This window comes from Vombatus ursinus, unplaced genomic scaffold, assembly GCF_900497805.2.
Source record: "Vombatus ursinus unplaced genomic scaffold, bare-nosed wombat genome assembly UNPS02011916.1, whole genome shotgun sequence".
Taxonomy (NCBI): Eukaryota; Metazoa; Chordata; class Mammalia; order Diprotodontia; family Vombatidae; genus Vombatus; species Vombatus ursinus.
Window position 1 is genome coordinate 49,697 of NW_020951694.1, and position 22,147 is coordinate 71,843.

Consider the following 22,147-nt stretch of genomic DNA (forward strand, 5'->3'; position numbering starts at 1 on the left):
GGGGGGGGGGGGCAGACACTGAAGCGATTTTCAAGAGGGCCCCAAGCCAGATTGTTAAGACTTGCAGGATCACTCAGACACCTGCTTCTGTTTGGTCAACCCTCTGCCCCCATGGTTTCCACTAAGACCCTGAGAAGGTAAAAAACAACACTGCTGGGAGCTTTAGTGTGCTTGGTAGAAGCTATCTGCTTCCCAGTCATGTTGCCTTCATTCTTGTACTGTCTGCCACTGCTGAAGAGGCTGGCACCAGACCAAAGGAGGTCAGTAGAAAGAACATCCTTTAATCCTGTTCTAACTGGATATTGACCATCATCCCCTTCAAAAAGAGGACTTCTAAGGATGGGCAAAAGAACTCCCTAGATGGCAACAGGACTCACTTTGGCACAGTACCTTCCCTAGAAAACAGGATGCAAAGATTATTTTGGACCCTAAGCAATGTGCTTACTCAGAGAAGTCAATCTTTTGCTCCTCTTACCCCTTTTGTTTTGGGGGAGGAGAGGAAGAAGAGCCAGATAAATATGAGTAGATCTTCTCCAATTTTATTTGCTGGGAACAGGAGAAGCATTAGCATAGCATGTGTGAATATTCTATGTTTACTTAAACCGTGTGTGTGTGTGTGTGTGTGTGTGTGTGTGTGCGCGTCTGTCTGTCTGTCTGTGACAGAGAGAGATGTCAAGGGAGATTTAATATATTCATATATTGTTATTGTTATTTTGCACTTGTTCTGCTTCTGTGTAGGAGAGAATATCAATGAGGCTCCATAGCCCTGGCATAATTTACTGAACTCATTAGGAAAAAAAAAAAACAAAACTCTACTTCCTACTGTGTAATGAGGCCTGCAGTGCCACCTTGTGGCCACATAAACACATGTAATTTCTCATTTCAAGCCAGGTTAGAAAAGCCTTCAGATGCTTTCATTTATAGTTTGACTCAGAGGAGTGTACAGGTCAGGCCCTTACACATGCCAACCCAACACCTATTACAAAAAGGTGGTTAGGTCCTGTCTGGAAATCCATTTCATAGTCTCCCGGAGGTATGTCATAGAGGTCAAGTGAGGAGAAATAAGTATTTTTTTAATTGCATACTTCCTAATTACATGGGATAGAATATGGACATTACATAGTAGAAGCTTAATCACCTCATTATGTATGAGTTCCACAGCAAGCTCCATTAAGTAAAGGATCCTCCATTATCCTTCCTACTAATTTTTCATTATGCACTGGATGGTGAGAGCTACATATAGCACCCACAATGTGATACCAAAATGTTGATCCAAATTTCTTGAAGCAGTTTGTATATAACTATATAACCCTTTTACCCACTTTTGATATGTAAATAAAGTAATTTTTTAAAAAATAATAAAACATGTCAAAACAGTACCTTTGCTTTTTATTCCATTTGGTACCAGGGGTTGGACTAAAGGATTTATAGACTAACAGGTTGCTACATCTGGAAGAAATCTTAGAGAAATGCACAAATTTAGAAATTCTGGCCTATTAAGGGATAAGAACATAAGCACAGAGAATTAACCAGGCCTCTTTAAAGTCCAAATCAAGTCTGTGAATCATTTCTACACCCCTCCAACTCACAGTTACCTTTCTAGACTCTGCAGTATTATTTATTGTCTGTATCACTTCTTTGGGGTTTCATCATATATCATATACTTCTAGTAGTCTTTAGCCTTTAGCTCTTGCATTGTTACTTAATTTTTATGTGTTTATGTTTTGTTCCCCCAACTAGAATATAAACTCCTTAAGTGAATGGATTTTGTGATATCCTTCTTTGTAACTCCCTCAAACTTTACAAATATTTCCTTAAAAAATTCCGGTTCTTCAGTAAACTATCAGTTTTGGTCTGGCCAGAAGTCAAGCTCCCTACAATAGTAACTCATATTTGTGTTTCCATAATTATTTTTTAATTTAAAAAATCTTCTCACCCTCAAAAGTCATGTACATTTTTATACGCTAGTAATAAAGACCAATCATTTAAAAAATGAAGTTACCTACAGGATCAGACATCACATTCTTTTTGGCATTTAAATCTCTTCACAGCCTGACCTTTCTCTACCCTACATTTCACTCCTACTCCATGCACATCCAGCCATATTGACCTACTTACTGTTCCTCAAACAGAAAACTTCATCATCCATCTTGCTGCCTTTACAATGGCTATTTCCTCCCAATCTACCCCCCCACTTTCCATAGACTATGTATGTATTTTATATAAACCTATTTATTTATTTATTGTCTTTCCCATTAGAATATGAGCTCTTTTAGGGCAGGTTCTATTTTTGTCTTTCTTTGTATCTCCAGCACTTAGTATAGTACCTTCGCACATGATAAGCTTTTAATAAATGTTTGTTGTCTGAATGAACAAAATCCCATTTACAATGAACAATAAGAAACTATAAAACACTCAGGAATTACTCTACCTAGAAATATACATTGTCTGTATTTAGATAACTATAAAAATCATAATGACTGATATAAAAGAAACTAAATAATTGGAAAGATTCCATTTTCATGACTGGGTTCAATCAATGTAACAAAAATTATAATACTTCCCAATTTACATGTTTAATGCAATGCAATACAATTCATATTTATTAAGTGCCTACTATATGTCAGGCACTGTACTAAACACAGGGGATGCGAATAAAGATAGTTCCTGCCCTCCAAGAATTTACAATCAAATAGGACAAGACAACACACAAAAGAAAGATGAAAACAGGGTGGGGAGAGTAAAGGGTACTCAGCATGGGGGCATGATCATGGTGGTGTAGAAACCAAGCAGTGCATCTGGTGGGAAATGAAGAATTGGCTGTGCATCTGAGACTTCAGCAGGCTGTGGGAAATTTTTTTGCTCCACTTTCCAGTCTTCTAATCAGAGGGACAGAGACAACTGAGACTACTGATGAGGTGTGAATACCAAAGCTGAAGCAATACTAATGAAAATACCAAAGGATTTCACAAAAATAGTTAAATTCATAATGTAATTTATAAGTACAAGGGGCTAATCAACAGTTTCCTAACCAACTTAACATGCTCACAGGGACTTTTAGAGTTTATCTCCCTTCAGAAGGTGGAGACATGTTTCTAGTCACGTACTCAAAAATGGCTTTCATTGATAGGCCTCCAAAGATGAATTAGTTGGGAGGGTAGATAAGAGCAGCCACCCCTTTGTACTGGCTTATAAAAGAGAAATGACATATCAGCTCACTCCTTTTCTACTTTTCTTCCAGAGATTCTCATAATGTAGTAGGTGAAGTTTTCTCAACACTAAGGGCTGGTTTATGGGAAAGGCCCATACTTAATCCCACTCAGCCAGAGGGAGATTCCCCAGGATCTGCTGCTAGTGTAGGCCAAGCATAAAAAGTAGATTCAAGTTTTCAATACAATAAGTATTTGTGTGGCGTAAAATATAATTAAAACCAACTTTACTATAAGAGTCTCCCCTGGGCTCACTCTTCCATCCACACCCGCACTAGGAAGCTGCCATTCCCAGAGAGGCAGCTGTTACACTCTCAGGGTTCTATGGATAACCTTGTGGATGTCTGTCCTCCTAAAAGTAGTTCATGAGCTTCCACCAGAATGCTTTTCCTTAACATTCAGTAGATTCAGTTCATTCTTTAGCAAAGGGATTTAATGAGAAGGGACAGCAAACAAAATTGGTACAAAACATTCCTCCCAAACAGGAAAAACACTTTTCTCTTGCCCACACAAAGTCCCTAGGAAGAACAGGTCCAAACTTAAAGTACAATGGTAGTGAGATACATATGTAGACAACATGTGGGGCCAAGGTTTTACTCAACTGCTTCTGGCCCTGGAATTTCTTTTTTGCCTTTGAGTAGTCTTCATGAAGTTCCTTTAGGTATAATAACAACAACAACAACAACAAGCTAACATTTACATAGTGCCTACTACGTGCCAGGCATTGTGCTAAGTGATAGGTAGACACTATTATTATTATTCCCATTTTACAAATGAGGAAACTGAGGTAGAGGTTAAATGATCTGTCCAGGATCACACAACTAGTAAGTGTCTATGGCTAGATTTGAACTCAGGTCTTCCTGACTCCAGACCCAAAGCTCTATCACTTAGCTCTCTGTGGGGTGGTTTATCCACTGCTGGGCCAGGCTACTTCTGCTACTTCAAGTACCAGGGGAGAGGGAAATGGTAGATGTCACCTAACTGTGACGTGCTATGCTAGGCTGCTGCTGGGCTCAACTACTTAGCTATGACTCTGCAATCTCTCCAGATGTCATAATGCCCACAAGATAAATACCTGGGCTTATTCACCTCAAGGTGCTACTTAGTAGCCTCCCAACTCTTGTGCCTACTGATACTATGTCCAGTGAACTCTTGTACCAACTCTTGTTATCAACTGGACCTCTGGATTTCCAAAATTCACAAGGTTGTTGCCTGGACAAATTCACTTGAGAATGTTTATTTGCCTAATATCAGGAAAGAATAAATACAAAAGAAAAGAGGTGCCATGGACACCCAGTTGACTTTCCCTTACCGACAGCTCAAGTCAGTCCTGCTACTTAAAGCTGCCAAGGAAAGATATGATACGAGGATGGGGAAGAAGTGTCAAGGAGGTGAGGTCTTTTCTCCCCCCTGTACGGACACTCAGTTCCAACTCAGAACATGTTGATTCATTAGTTCTACAGGCTCCAAAGCCATTTAGCTGCTCATTACCAGAAGCGTCCATACTGTTGGACTGAAAGGAGACAGAGAATATCTGTGCATGCTCTAAGGTCTGGGCCCTTATTAGCCAGTTTTCCTCATTACATTACTAAGACAGGTTTAAAAAGTACATGATTACAGGGTTAAAAGGATACAAAATTTTATCTCCATACTCTTTGCAGCAAACAATCATCTGGAACAGAAGGGCATTCTTCCAAAGAGAATAGCTAAGATGAAAAACTGCTATTTCCCCTCAGACTAAGCCTTCTTATACTTTAAGGATAGTGTACACAGCAATGGAAGGCAAAGGGGCTAGGGAAGGGAAAGAAACTTTTGCCTCATTCCAACCTCAATGAAGCATTGGTTGGTAAGCTCTTGTTCTCAACAGGGCTGACTACCCTCTCCAGCAATGACCAATCTCTTACCACAGCAATCTTTGGCCTGCTCTTGCAAGCAATCCTCAAGAGCTTTCAACGCTTGGCCATGTGGTTCCCTTCTCCATGGCTGCCATGTATTTGAGAGGGTTATGCTATTTTAAGGCTGAGATCAGGAACTCAACATTACCTAGAAATCCTCCTCTCACGCTGGTGGGTGAGAGCATGTCTCCTTCTCCCATTTGCTTCTGCTCCAAGTCAAAGAATCCTGGAATATGACTTTTTGGCTAGAGGAAAGGGATTAGCTAAGGCAGCATGATCCTAGAATCCAGGCTTCTATCCAAAAAAAGGAAAATTTTTTGGCTAGTGCTGACTTGAGGTTTCCCAAGTACAAGGGTTTGCAGAACCAGCCTTTTACTGAGAGGAGAATTTTGTAAGCAGTGCACTTCTTGATGACAGAGAAGATTCTATGAAAGGTCCTCATTGCTGTGAGGAGCAACAGCAGGAGACTAAAGTCATGATGTGAAAGAGCATGAGACTTAAACTTTGCAATCCACAAACATTGAATTATTGAGACAGTTGCGGGTCTTATGTGAAAGAAGGTTACAGCCGCAAGTGTGTTTCCCTTCTAGGTGTACCCACGCTGTTATAGTAGTACCATAAGACTAAATGAGTCTCTATTCATTGAAAGAGGACTCATCAATCCCCAATCACAGGTTGGCCCATACATAAAGGTCTTTAGGACTCTGATGGAAAGTAGGACTCACTGAAAAGAGAGGATAGGTATATTCATTGTTTATGTGCTATTGTGAGTCTTTTTTATATGTTTTTCACTTTCTATAAAGTGAATAAAGGCAGTCCAACACCCAATAAATTCATTATTTTCTTGAGTGATTGTATTGGATATGGGGAAACCTTGTTGCCCACTGATGTGGAGACCTAGACATATGCTACATTTGCAAATTTTCCCAGTGTAAACTGCCAGCGGAAGCATGAGTCAAAGAAAGAGTGATTTGGGGTCTGTGTAAGTATAAGATGTAACTTGTCATAAGACATAATAACTTATATTCTGAGTTTATATGGACTAGGTTCTTCCATTCTTTGAGGCAACTTCAAAGATTGCCAGCTTTACTAGATAAAAGTTGCCTGTTGTGGACTAGTGTCAAATACTGCTGAATGGGTAGGTTAGAAACAGATTATGGAATTTCTCACTGGGTGATCTCATCAGCTTTCATGGGTTCAATTATCACCTCTATCCAGGTAAACCAGGAGCTATAGACATGCATCACCAACTGGATGCCCCATCAGCATCTCAAGCTCATCACATGAAAAACAGGAATTATCTTTCTCCCTGAATCTGCTTACATGGGGATCAACATCCTAACCTCCCTAGCCCTCATGTAAATTAAGCTTGTTTTTCCTTAAAAGATAGTGAAACTGTCCTTAAGATTTGACTGGCTCAGGGGACTGAAGGCAAAGGCTGTTGACATGAGTTCCTGGTTACCTGATTACAAAGCAAGCATGAAGAACTCTAGCCTCTCAGTCACTTGGTTGGTAGACCAAGATGGACAACTCAGGCGCAGATGAACTTGGCTCAGCTAAATCAATTCACAGTGAACTCATTACATATCCTTGTTGAATAACTTTCCCTTGATATGGCCAACTCCTTCTGTTGACTGTTGAATGGCTTATAAAGTGTCTCATTTAATTCTATTGTTGAACTTAAACTAGCAGGGGACTGGCCTGAGTCAGGCCTTTCCCAGAATACCTCCTTCCTTCCAAATTTCCCTACTGCTGTCAAGGCACCACCCTCCTTCAAGTAACTCAGGCTCACAACTTCAGTGTTATGCTTATCTTTTTACTCTCACTCAATTCATTTGTCATTTCCACTTTCATAATATTTCTCCTATACATCCCTTTCTCTCTATTCACACAGCCACAAACCTAGTTCAGGTCCTTATCACCTGTCACTTGGTCTATTACAATAATCTAACTGGTCTGTAGGCTATATGTCTTTCCCACTCTAATCTATCTTCCACTCAGCTGACAAAGTGATTTTCCTAAAGTATAGGTCTAAGCATGACACTCCCTTGCTCAATAAATTCCAGTGCCTCCCTATTTCCTTCAGGATCAAATATAAATTCCTGTTTGGCAATAAAAGACATTCATGACCTGGTACCTTCATATCCTCCCAGTCTTATGCTTACTCCCCTCCACACACTTGATGATCTAGTTTCACTGGCCTGGTACAAGAAATCATCTAATGCTTCATTCCCCTCCATGCATCAAATGCTCTGCCCTTTCTGCTATACTTCTTAGTTTCCCTTCAAGATTTAGCTTAAATCCTCATCTGTAGGAGACCTTTAGCAGTCCCCTACATTGCTAGGGCCTTCCCCTCCATATTACTGGTACATACTGTATATGTATCAAAGCAGCAACAACTTATCTAGTTGCTTACATGTTGTTTCCCCTTGTAAAACTTGAGAGCAGAAGCTGTTTTTGTCTTTATGTTCCCCATGCTTCACACAAAACCTAGCACATCGTAAGTATTTAACGAATACTTGTGGCCTCTTTGGCTATTAATATGTTACCAAGTTGTTGGTGACAAATTAATTGTAAAAATGTGGGCACACCCAATGATCCCTTGAAGTGAGAACAAATTCATTGAATGAACTGAAAGGAAACTTGACTTTGGATGGGTCAAAATTCGCCATATACTAAAGGCCTTTAAATAACTGATTCCTGGAGTTAGTCAGTTTGAAAGTTCAAGGAATCAGGTCAAGAACAGCTTCATGGAGTGTGACTCCCCTGCCTACCCTTAAAGGAAGTAGGAGAAGAAGGTACCCTCTTTTCTCCAACTGACATGAAAGTTACCTGTGGATCTACTCATCAATTTGTTGTTCTTTTGTTTTTGTCGAGGCAATCGGGGTTAAGTGACTTGCCCAGCGTCACACAGCTAGTATCATATGTCTGAGGCTGGATTTGAACTCAGGTCCTCCTGACTCCAGAACTGGTGCTCTATCCACTGTGCCACCTAGCTGCCCCCAGAGCTGCTCATCAATTCAAGAGAATCTGAGCCACAGTTAAGGAGAACCACAATCTCCAGATAGATGAAGACAGAGAAAGTCAGCAAGGAAGAAACTTCAAGGATCAGGATCTTTGGCAGTCAAGAAAGGAGTTGGTTATTGGCTCAAGAGAGCTAGCCCTAGCAGTCAAGAATTGCCCCAAAGAACCACAGGGAGGAGCAGACCCATCTGAGGGGGAAACGAGGCACCCAAGAAGTAACAGTGGGAAAATGCTAAAAGAATATTAAGACCCTGAAATATCAGAGGAGTCGGTACCCTTAGTCACATGTGTTCCCTAAGCCCAGGGCTTACTACTATTGTATTCTGTTTGTACCCATTCTTCCCATGAAGGCATGTGTATTTGTGGGAGGGCACGCCCTAGGTTTTTGAGGAGAAATCTTTTGTTGATACTGGGGTTTTTGGGGGGGTTGGTTTTGTTTTGGTTTTTTTGGAGTAGCATTTGGCATTAAGTGACTTGCCCAGGGTCTCACAGCTAATAAGTGTCAAGTGTCTGAAGCTGCATTTGAACTCAGGTCCTTTTGATCCATTGTGCCACCTAGCTGCCTCTTTGCTACTGTTCTTACTATGACTTTACTTTTAGCTCATTGTGTCTACTGGTTAATTGCTAATGGGACATCCATTGCTAGGGTCTTGTGAGCCATAGTTTTAGAAGCCTAGGCATACAGACTACACTTAGAATCAGAGTAGTCACCCCCTACCCTCCAAGGATACAACCTGAAAATCAAAAAATGCCAAGTTGACAGAAGTAGTTCAGAGAGGACACTACTATGAAGACTTCATCCAAGATATATTTGCATGCCCTATATGCATCTACAGAGACCCACAAGAAAGATTATCTGGGAACAGGGAAGGAGATATCTTTCACAACTATAGATAGGAGAAGAGGTTTTGACCAAATATAATGGGTTAGAAAGATTAACAGCAGATAAAATATGCAATTTTGGTTGCACAAAATTGAAAAGTTTTGACACAAACAAAATTAAGGAAGTTAAAATTTGATGGGAAAGTGTTACTTTGTACCAAAACTTCTCTGACATGGATCTGATATCTAAGCTATATACAGAATTGATTCAAATATATAAGAACAAGAACAATTACCCGATCAGCAAATGGTGAAAGGATATAAACAGGTAGTTCTCAAAAAAAGAAATAGAAAATAGCAACAACCATGTGAAAAAATGCTCCAAGTCACTAATAAAAATGAAAATGCAAATTAAAATAACTCTGCAGTTTCATATCATACCTATCAGATTATAAAGACGACAAAAAGGAGAAAATGACAACTGCTAAAGGAAATGTGGAATGTACTACTGAGAAGGTGTGAAGTAGTCTTGCCATTCTGGAAAGCAATGTGAACTCTGCCCCAAAAGTTACTCAATTACAAATCCTTTTATCCAAGGACACCACCAGTAGGTATATACCCAAAAGAGATCAAAGAAAGAGGGAAAGGATCCATGCATACAAAAATATTCACAGCCACACTGTTTGTTGTAGCAAAGAAATGGAAATTACAGAAGTGTTTATTCAGTTTGAGAATAGTTGATTTATGAAAGATGAATATAATGAAATATAATTGCACTGTAAGAAATGAACAAGTGAAATCAGAGAAATCTGAGAAAACTTGTATGAACTAATGTAGGACTAGGAGAAAAATTTATACTATGACTACAACCAGGGGTGTGCCAAGTTGAACTAACTCAACTGATTCTCCATTATTAAACTGTCAGTATGAGCATTTCTACCACAGAATTGTTATTGTATTGAATGTGAAGACTTAAGATACTGATGGAGAAAATGTTAATAATTCAGATTAAACTTAAAAGTGTGTCTTATATACTTTTTTGGGTTTTTTTGGAGAACCAGGTATTAAACATTTACGAACATATCCTTATATATTATATATATAATAATATTATATATTATGTATTATAACTTTATATGACTTAAGAGCAATGCAATGACTAATCACAGGTCCAGATACATACTGAAACCTTTTCTGCTGTGGTCAATGCATATCTATGTTTTGCTTAAATGTGTTTATTTGCAAACAGGATGGCTTTGGGGTGAAGAGGAGAGGGGGGGATTTGAAGTTCAGATAGAGACTAATGACACTGATTTTAAAAAAAGAAGAAAGAAAAGAGCATCAATTAAACTTTTTTTGTATTTTGTTTTGTTTTTTTTAATTTCTTTTTTTTTCTTTTTTTTTTTCAGGCAATTGGGATTAAGTGACTTGCCCAAGGTCACACAGCTAGTAAGTGTCAAGTGATTGGTCTTAGACCGGATTTGAACTCAGGTCCTCCTGACTCCAGGACCAGTGCTCTATCCACTGTGCCACCTAGCTGCCCCTTTTGGTTTTTTTTTTTTTAATGCACAGAAGAGAACATAGTTACATAGTTAGAAAGGAGACACAAACTAGCAGCACAGCTTTGGACAAGTATATTGAATACTTTTTAAAAAAACAAATGAAATTCTCAATTTTACATACAATCCTCTTTTTCTATTCTTTGTGTAAAAAGGGATGTCCTAGTGGAACTTTAACAAAAGCTGAAGGTCTGCAGGAGCTAAAAAAAAAGACATTCCCCACCCTTTTAGAAAGGATAGGAGGCTTGATTACCTCAGTTGCATACAAAGAGTACAAGACAGAGCCCAGTTTTAACATCACACCCAAAGTCAGAAAGGAGCCTGGGAAAATAAGCAAATAAATGAACAAAAAAAGCATGCCATATAAAAAATCTACTACAGGGATGAGGCGCTAAAGACACAAACTCAGAGGAAGAGAATAACTTCAAAACATCTACAAGCAAAACTTCAAAGAAAAAATATGGCCTCAGAGCAAGTTCAACTAGAATTCCTGGAAGAGATGAAGTAAGAGTTTAAAAAAAGAATTTAACAAAGTCAAAAGACTAAAAATATAGAAGAAAAATAAGGTAGCTTAGAGCAAAAACAACTGACCTGGAAAACATATTGAGGAGAAAAAAAAGTAAGAATCATTGGACTACCCTGAATACCAGGACCAATAAAGAACCTAGATATCATATTTCAAGAAATCTTAAAAGAAAACTGCCCAGGGGCAGCTAGGTGGTGCAGTAGATAGAGCACCAGCCCTGGATTCAGGATGACCTGAGTTCAAATCTGGCATCAGACACATAACGCTTAGTGGCTGTGTGACTCTGGGCAAGTCACTTAACCCCATTGCCTAGCCAAAAAATAACCAAACAAACAAAACCAAAAAGAAAACTACCCAAATCTCTTAGAACCAGAGGGCAAAGTAGAAAGAAAAGGAATCAATCAGTCAATTCCTAAGAGAAACCCTAAAATGAAAACTCTTAGGAAAATGTTCCTAATAGGCCAAATCCAGAGCTTCCAGGTCAAAGAAAAAATACTATAACCAGCCAAAAAGAAAGAATTCCATCACCATAGAGCTGCAATCAGGATCATATCTGATTTAGCAGTCACTTCTACACAAGCAGAGGCCTTGTAATACAGTATTCTAGAAGGCAAAGGATACAGCTTGCAGCCAGGAATAACTTACCCAGGAAAACTAAGTATAATACAGAAGAAGAGGGAACCAACCTTTAATGAAATAGAAGACTTTCAAGCATTCCTGATGAAAAGACCAGAGTTGCATAGAAATTTTGAAGTATAAATACAACAGTGAAGAGAAACACAAAAAGGTAAAATTGAGTGAAGGATCATAAGGGACCAAACAAGGATAAACTGCTTACATTTTAACATGAAGAGATGATTGATACATGTCCCCTTGGACCTCTATTATCGAGAGTCATAGAGGAAGTCTAATTAAGACAGAGGGAGTGGATCTGTGTCTTGATGATCTTAAAAGAGAGGAAGAAAGGAATACACTAGGGGAGAAGGGAAAGGAAGGTTAGAGAAAATTATCTCATATAATCAGGGTACAAAAATAAACATCTATACATAGAGCAGGGGGAGTGGCTGACACTTGAACCTCATTCTCATCTAAACTACTCTAGGGAGGCAAACACACATATACACAGACTTGAGTACAGAAATACATTTCATTCAACAGAGAAACAGAAGGGAAAGGGGGGATTTCGAGGGAGATTAGATTAAGGGAGGGATTAGTCCTAAGCAAAACAAACTAACTCAACATATCAAAAAAAATAAAATAAAATATAGCTCTTTTTGAGGTAGCAAAGAATGGGAATTTGAGGGGTTGTCTATCATCTGGGAAATGGATGAACAAGTTGTGGTGTATAAATGTGATGGAATACTATTGTGCTATAAGAAATGATAAAGGATATTATTTCAAAGAAACCTAGGAAGACTTAATATGAATTGATACAGAGTGAATAGAACCAGGAAAACAATTTAAACAATGTCAACAATATGATAAAGACAAATAACTTGGAAAAAAATTAGGAATTCTGATCAGTGTAATGACTAACCACAATCCCAGAGGACTAATGACAAAACATGCTTTTCACCTTCTGACAGAGAGGTAAAAGACTCAGAATGTAGGAGACATTTTTTTTAACATGGCCAATTAAGAAATTTGTTTTGCTTGACTATATGTACATACATATTTGTAACATAGGTTTCATTTTTCTTTCATTTTCAATTTGGAAGAGAAGGAAATGAGAGGAACAGAAGGCATGTTTTTGCTAACTGAAAAAAATATAATTTTTTTAAAAGGAAAAAAATAACTTAAGAACTCTGATCAATGAAATGTCTAATTAGGACTCTAAGAAAAACAATCATCAATCATGCTTCTTTCTTCTTGGCAACCATAATGGACTAAAGGTACAGAACATCTCGTATGTTTCAGATATGGACATTATGTAGATTTGTACTATAGTTGTTACAAGCAGGACTTTTTTTGCGTACAGGAGAGAGGGAAAGTAGGGAATAAATGATGATAATTTTTAAATGGAAGGAAAAAGCATAAATAAATCATCTAAAAATAAATAGAAGGGAAAAGAAGAAGACATCCTGCACATTTTTGGAACTACAATGTTAAATTTGAAATATACAAATAAAAAGCTAGCTATACTTAGTGGAGATCTGTGGTTTCATAAGTAGTATTCTTTTTCTCTTCTTTTTTTATATATGGAAATGTTTATATTAGTTGATATTAGTGAAGTTCATGATAATAAAAAGGAAATTTTAAAAAATATTAAAGCAGATGCTAAAGTCTTTAGCATTTGGGAGAGCATTTTAAGGGTGTGTGGATGTGGCTATGAGTGCTTCTGTGTATGTCAGAAAGACAGCAAGAAACAGTCAGAGAGGAAGAGACAAAGGCAGAGAGAGAGAGAGAGAGAGACAGACTTTCCTTTGTAAACTTATCTCCTTGCAAGCTTCTTGGTTGATGTGAAAATAACGGCCCATAATTCAATTACATTAATAAACTTTTAAAAAAGTATTTGGTTGGAGCCCTAGATGTGCTGAAGAAGGAGAAAGAAAGAGCCAAAACTATGTCTGAAAGAAGTATGTTCTTATCAGGTAAGTCTTCCTAGAGACTGGATTCCCAAAACCTCTATACCAGAAAGCCCTTCTCCTTCCTAGGGAGGCACAGCATGGCTTCTTAGAGGTTGGACATCTAACAAGAACAGTCGGGGCATAATGATGCAGCTATTGATTTTTGTTGCTGTTTAGTCATTTCAGTCGTGTCTAACCCATTTGGGATTTTCTTGGCAAGGATACTGGAGTGATTTGCCATTTCCTTCTCTAGTTTATTTTACAGATGAGGAACTGAGGCAAACAGAGGTGACTTGACCAAGGTCATACAGTTAGTAAGTGTCTGAGGCCAGATTTGAATTCAGGAAGAGGAGTCTTCCTGATTTCAGCACCCTATTCACTGCAACACCTAGCTGCCTATTGATTAGCAAATGCAAACCTCTTGCTCTGAGATGAGGGTATATGAGGGTCAATTTGCCAGTTGGGGCTAGGTTGAGGACCACTTACATTAAGTTATGTGGGTGATCTAACTGACAAGATGCCCAGGTGGGTAATAATAGTTGCCTCGTCCTTAGTAAGGTGGACCACATGGTCCTGTACCTGGCACAATAAGGTATCACAACCTGGAAATCGACGACCCACTCCCTCAATTTCTGCCATTCTTATAATAACTTCAGCCTGGTTGTTCAGTTCAGTGAAAGTTTCTGTTTATGAAGTCTGATGGGTGCTGACATGTCCCACAAAAAAACCTATATATAGTGAGAAGCATTGGGTAAAATTTCTGACACCAAAGGGGAGAATCTTTGATTGTCCAGTCCTATGCTCTCTAGAATCCAGACCATTTGGCCATACCCATGGCCACTGCCCAGGTATTACTGTAAATGAAGATCTTCTCCACTCCATTCTTCAAGGCTTTCTCACATGCCAGCCATGTAGGTTGCAGTCCAGCCCATGGAGAGGACCAGGATCCCCATTCTATAGGATATCCCTTGTTACTGGATTAGTGACTAAATCCAGTTACATATGCCTCTCCTGAAGCAGATGAAGCCTTCGGTAAACCAGGAAAAGTGGCATTGCTCAGGATCCAGGTCCTTATAGGTGGGGATCCATTTGGCTAGCAGAAGAAACAAGCCTGGACTAGAAGCCACAGTCTCTAGCAAAGTCACTACTTGTTTGTAAAGAGCACAACAATGGAAGCACAGTTCTGAATGTACCATTTAATGATAGAAGTTATCTGTACCTTACCCATCTTATTAGAGGGACCATCTTGTATCACCCAACTCAAGACAAGCAACTCTGGACAAACGGTGATTGAATGACTGTCATCTGTTCAGTAGCAACCAGAGTCCAGTAACAGGTGAACTACTGCTTTTTAGAAGTGGTATAATGAGTAATCACTTTGGAAAACTTGAAGTTCCAGAAGCCTAACAGTCACTTTTTTCTCACCATCCCTTGGTGCCTCTCCAAAGTTCTACTCAACCTGGTCTTCATGGATACATAAATTGCTTCCAAAAACATGGAACCTACAGAGTCTTAAGGACCTATGGGTGAGAGACTGCTGGATGGCCTGCTTTATTTCTTCCAATGCTGCAACCTATTCTAGACTCCTTGAAAAAAAGTAGATGACTCAGTAAATTGGTGCCAATTGGTAGGAAATATGGGTCCTCCAAGACCTAAATAGTCCAATAAGCCTCCAGATATGGATCAGTAGTTTATTCCTGACTATGCCCAAAATCTTTTGGGTTTTGCCCACCTGGTTATCTTCTCCCAAACTTTATTGACTTTACCAGTCTAGGTCCACTGCTGCCATCGCCTCATTCAGACTATTCAGCAAGATGTCATCAATGTAGTGAGGTATGTCAATGCTCTCAGAGGGAAGTCTCTTTCAGATCTCTGCCCACCAGAGGAAGAGATGTGGCAGTATGAGGGAAATGTTCAGATAGCCCTGGTGAAAGATTAAAGGTATACTGGACTCCTTCCCAGGCAAAAGCAAATTGCTCCTGAATGGCCTCAGCGGCAAGAATAGGAAAAAACCATGTGGTCAGTAATTGCATACCATTCATTCTGGTCCTGGGATATCTGATCTACTATACTGATGAGATCAGAAATGGTTACTGTGATAGTCATGGTGACTCGGTTCATCTCCCCGCGGTCCATTGTAAGCTGCCAGGTGCCACCTACCTTCCTTACAGTCTACACAGGATTATTATAAAAGGAACTGATATAATAAAGTATTATGGTGTCTTTTATATCCATCACTTGAAGAGAAATATCGTGCATACCCTTAGGAATCTGATACTGTTTTATGTTAACTACATGGGATAGGATGGTTCAGGGTAAATTCAAGGGTTTCCATTTGGCCCAACTCACAATAGCCTGCATACAGGTCGCTGAAAGGACCCATACACATACTGACTCCCAAGAACTTATGACACCTCTTCCCTCCATGGTCTGTAACCCTCTCACCCAAACCTAACCCTCTCCATGATCCAAATGAGGCAGAGGCTTTAGAGCATGACTTAAGGTTTGGATAGGGTTAATGGGTCTGAACTGCCCAGGCGCTAGATTTCATGACAAAATTTTACTAGTACCCCCATAGGCTGGACATCAACTTTCTCATCAACCCCATGTTTCAGGAGCCACAACCAAAGCTCCCTCCAGAAGAGGTTGTCATTTCCCTTGGCCCACCCAGAAGGGTGGCAAGCTCTGTATCTCCTTCCCCCATTCCCTGAACACTTTTTCCACTGGTAGTAGTATTTGCCCATTTCCTGATCTCATTTCATCAATCTGCCCACACCTGTATAGTTCTATTACAAAGGAAACCAGTAGATAAGCCTGAAGCCTTCAGGCACAGACAGTGGAATCTAATTGCCTCTAAGGCAAGCTGATTTTGGAGTGTAGTACAACTTAGGGGTGCTGCATAGATCCAATCTATCAAAACAGTTTCTTTTAGTAACTTTGCTTCCTCCCTTGCAGATCTCTACTGGGGAGCCAGGTGCAACAACAATTCATCTCATGGAGCAAAAGATCTATAGCTCCCATCTTAGTCACCTGAAAAAGACAAAGGGCACTCTCCCTGTGCATCTGATAACTGATTCATTCAACTGATTCTGCAAAGTCCTTGGAGAGCTCCCCAAGCCTAGAGAATGGCTACTCTAAAGAATATCTCCTCATTGGCTCTACTGGACCATGCCTTTTAGTAGCCACTGCTCTGGTGACTCATCAGGTGGTTGTTTGATTTTCTCTTGCAACCTCTGCAATTCTTTGATAGTGAAAGTTTACCCTGCCTTGGCTATATCTCTGTGGAAGAAATCACCTTCCAGGGGAAATATGACAAGATAATCCCCAGGATTTCTTACCTTCAGTTCCTAAACCTCTTCTACACTCCTACGCTTGATCTCATGTCTTATGGCTCTGATCTCAGCACAACACATTACAGTAAAACCCCTGCAGGAGAAGTACTTCTGGACAGAGGCCCATCAGTTCCTGTCTGTGGTCTGCCATCTCATCCCAATTATCAACCATTCCAAATGTTATGTAGGCTTTGCAGTGTTAGAACAAAATGAAACACCTGTAGGTTATTCAACAGTTAATAAAAAGATGTTTACTTAGCTATAGCATAGAAAGGATATTCAATAAAGACAATGCTTCACTTAGTTTGGGCAGGTGTAGGCCCTCCCTTAAGCCTTATCAGCAGGTCAAGGTGTGGTGATTCCCATGGTCTTGGGACATCCACAAAGCCAGACTCCACCAGAGTAGGACTTTTTATGCACATACGCAACCAGGAAGCCACATCAATATTGCAAGAGGCCCCCATGAAGGTGCAGCTTGAACCTTAGACCCCTGAGCCAATTAAGTCCTAGAGACAGCTTTGTTATATTTCATTTTTTTAATTTTAAATTTTTTTTTTAGGCAATTGGGGTTAAGTGACTTGCCCAGGGTCACACAGCTAGTAAGTGTCAAGTGTTTGGTCTGAGGCTAGATTTGAACTCAGGTCCTCCTGACTTCAGGGCTGGTGCTCTACCCACTGCGCCACCTAGCTGCTCCCGCTTCATTATATTTCAATGGAAAAAGTGGCCTACCCCAAATAGAGTGTGGGGAAACCCCAACAGATAATGTATCTAATCAGAACATGGTGGGGGAGAGAATATTTATAAAACATTTTAAACGAATAGAATAAAAAAAAAGCACAGAAGGGGACACAGAGCAACTTTGTTACTACCTTTTTAAATTTCATTCATATTCACATACACATAGAGTTCTTTTTTTAAAACTATGTAACAAGTTCAGTTTCTTAAACAATCTGCTTCACCATTCTTTGTAGCTTAAAATGTTTGTTTTGTTGATTATTAAGCTGACAACAAAAAATTTAAAAATTCAAAGTAATAATCTATTGGAGGGAACTATATAAAGGAATTTACTGGAAAGTATTTGTTATATCAAAATAAAATGTATCTATAAATTTCAGGTGCAGCTAGGTGGCGCAGTGGGTAGAGTACCGGCCCTGGATTCAGGAGGACCCAAGTTCAAATCTGACCTCAGACTGACACATAACATTTACTAGCTATATGACCCTGGGCAAGTCACTTAACCCCATTGCCTAACCAAAAAAAAAAAAAAGAAATAATATAAATTTCAAACAATAATGATATTTCAAATAAAAGGTGGTAGATGGATGGAGTATTGAAGCTGGAGTCAGAAGACTTGAGTTTGACTCCTTCCTCAAACACTTACTAACTATATGATCCTGACCAAGTTTTTAACCTTGCTCAGCCTCAGTTTCCTCATCTATAAAATAAGGATAAGAATAGCCCAGGGGTGAGGAACCAGTGGCCTTGAGGCCACATGTGGCCCTCTAAGTCCTCAAGTGAGGCCCTTCGACTAAAACCAAACTTCACAGAACAAATCCCCTTAATAAAAGAATTTGTTCTATAAAACTTGAACTTAGTCAAAAGGCTGCATTCGAGGACCTAGAGGGTCACATGTGGCTTTGAGGCCACAGGTTCCCCACCCCTGGAATAGCCCCTACCTCATAAAATTGTTGCAAGGATTAAATGAGATAATATATGTAAAGTGCTTTGCAACCCTTAAAGACTCTATAAATATCATCCATATCTGTCTCTTAAGATGATTCTCTCTCACCAAAATAAATTTGTGTTATCAGAATTTCATTCTTGAAAGAATTCCATCTTGCTAAGATTAACTTTTCTTCTAGAATATTAGACCATAGGATTCTGCCTCTTCTTTCTCTGAACTCTGAAATCTGCTCTTCCAAAATCCAGGAAACACAACATACTATGCCTGGCTCACTCCACTTATTTGCCATGAACTCTAAGATGGAGTGCTTCGAAGGCTTCTACTTTGGCGTTTAGATTTTCCTTATTGCCCAGAAACAGGTTTCAGATTACAATAGCTCCCCTCACCCATTCCTCAATCTTTTGAAGAATGAAGTAACTATAAAAGTTAAGTCAAGAATTTATGAGCTACTCTCCTTTTAGTGGAGAGCTCCACAGGTGAACAAATTGAAAAATTTTTCCAAAGTCACTTGAATCTTTATGACACGAGCGAAAGGTTACAGAATTCAGAAAGCACTTTTCCTCAGAAACAAGAGTTTATTTGGTATCTAATTAGATTCATTCACCGATTTAGATCAAGTTTAAAGATAATATTGATACCCCTACTCAATTTGATCAGTATTTAATCCATTCATTGTGTTTTGCTAAGTATCAATGATTGCTTTAGCGAGTTAAGTATGATTAGAATTGAGTTTGAGTTAGTTATCAGTTAGAATATGAACTATTTGTTAGAATTAATTAACCCACTATGTATTGATGATTATATTATTTCTGTACAATTTATAGGATAAATTTATATTTTCTTCCAGATTTATACTGTTAGGTCTACATAACCATCTCAGAGATAGAGAGCTGTTGTATTAACACTAACCTTGAATGTACTGAAAGCCATACTCCCAAAAACTGTTTCCTTATGTCTCTCTGTTCATTTATGCCTAATGTTCAGAACTGCTTGTAGAAAGTCCCAGAGTCAAGCTGACTAAACACTGACTAAACTTTGACGATTGATGGACATTTCCCTTAGCCAATCATAACATTTCCCCACTTCTGGAACTAACCAATCATGAACTTGTAACGTCCATTAGGGACCTTTGAAAATCAATAAAACCTTACAGACAGTGAGCAAAGGGGTCCGTGACAGCAGAGAGAGTTGGATCCAATTGATTAGGGATCACCAGTATCTCTAATAAACTGATATACGCTCCAAGCTCTGCCTCAGTGTCTTTTGTTGAACATTGGATTTTGGGGATATCCATATTAGAAGAGACCAGAAGGTCATAAAAAAAATTGATTAGAGAAATGCAAATCAAAACTACTCTGAGGTACCACATCACAACTATCAGATTGGCTAACATGACAAAACAGGACAATGATAAATGTTGGAGAAGATATGAGAAAATTGGAACACTAATACACTATGGGTGGAGTTGTGAAATAATCCAACCATTCTGGAGAGCAATTTGGAACTATGCCCAAAGGGCTATAAAATTGTACACACCCTTTGAACCAACAATATCACTTCTACGTTTGTATCCCAAAGAGATCATAAAAATGGGAAAAGGACCCACATGTACAAAAATATTTATAGCAGCTCTTTTTGTGGTCGCAAAGAATTGGAAATTGAGGGGATGCCCATCAATTGGGGAATGGCTGAACAAGCTGTGGTATATGAATGTAATGGAATACTATTGTATTGTTATGATGAAAAAACTTGGAAAGACTTACATGAACTGATGCAGAGTGAAATGAGCAGAACCAGGAGAACATTGTACACAGTAACAGCCACATTATGGGATGATTAATATTGATAGACTTGGCTCTTCATAGCAATGCAAGAATCTAAGACAAGTCAAAAAGATTTATGATGGAAATTGCTATCCACACCCAGAGAAAGAAATATAGAGTCTGAATGCAGATGGAAGCATATTATTTGCTCTCCATTTCTCTTGTTGTTTTGTTTTATTCATTCTCGTGGTTCCTCCCATTAGTTCTAATTGTTCTTTACATCATGATTAATGGGAAAATATGCTTAACATGAATGGATACTTTGAGCCTATATTGGATTGTATGCGATCTTGGGTGGGGGGAGTGGAAGGGGAAGAAAATTTAAAACTCAAAATCTTATGGAAGTGAATGTTGAAAACTAAAAATAAATAGATTAAATTTTTTTTTAAATCCAGATTTTACAAACAAAGAACTGAGGCCTAGAAGGGTGAAATGAACTGCCATGGTCAGACAAGTAGTAATTAGCAGAGCCAGGATTTGAACTCACATCTTCTGTCTCCAAGTCCAGTATTCTCCACTGAACCACATTGCCTCCCTTAGATACCTTGTCTTCTTTCAAGGTTCAGCTCAAATGTCCACTCTGATGATTCTCTAAATGTCCTTTCCCTTTTCAAAGATTCTTCGAGTACTTTAGCACAGATTTCTCCTTTACCCCCAAAACTCCACACTTGTATTGTATTTACCAGGCTATATGTCATAACATGGACCAGGTGCGACTCAGGCTTGGGATTGGAATTCATAGACCACATAACATTTAACAAAATGAGGTTATACAACAATAGCATGGAAAGAACATTCAGCATTGATTCACTTGAGCACAGCTCTCCTAACTTTTGTATTTACTGCCCAGTCAGTGTTTCAAACCTAAAAGACATTGACTAATTGTGTGCTGGAATTTTAATGTCTTATACAACTAGGAATCTATGTCAGTGGTTGGAGCCTTAGTCCTCAGGACCAATTAAGTCTTGCTGATGGTTTCATTGACTTTTTAGGAGGAAAACTAGACTATGCTGTAAGTACTCTTACTCCTATGGGTGGCCCCAACCAAATTAGCAGTAGATGTTGCTCCTATTATGTTTCCTCACATGTCATATCCTTCCCTATCCTCCAATAAAATACAAGTTTTTCACGGACAGGGAGTATTCAAGTCATTTTTATTTTTTGTATCCCCAGTGCATAGCACATAGTAGCCAATTAACAAATATCTACTGAATTAATATACACAAAATACTTAATATTTCAATGAAACTAATAAAAAATGTGGAGAGGCAACATGGCATAGTGGTTAGAGACTTGAGAGGGCAGGAAGGCCTGGGTTCAAGTCTTGCCTGACTTATATTGACTGCCCAATCCTGGGCAAGTCTCTTAATCCCTCAGTGCTCTAGTCAACAGTCTAAGAGTATAAATTACAGAGAAGGTGCCAACTTGCATTTGTAAAGCAAGTCTGGGAGTCTCCTATGGAACAGAGCTTAGACCCAGCCCCTCACCACATCACTATCAATAAAATCACGTCTGGTACCTATTCCCTAGTTCTAAAAGAAAACATATTATTGCCTTACTAATAATTTTTAATGTTGTTTGTGGTGAGGAATCTTTGGAAAAACAAGGCTTTAAACAAGACATTTAAGACAGATGAAAAAATTCTGACAAATCCTATTTGTCTCCCATGATTTGGGGGGAGGGTTGGGTTTGGTTTTTTTATTGGT

General features: G+C 38.9%; 1 long non-coding RNA gene across 2 annotated transcripts in view; it reads right to left on the reverse strand.

Moving 5' to 3' along the window:
- Positions 1–22,147, reverse strand: part of LOC114039381 — a 79,619-nt gene that overhangs the window by 33,650 nt on the left and 23,822 nt on the right. The gene's annotated exons all lie outside the window — the stretch shown is intronic.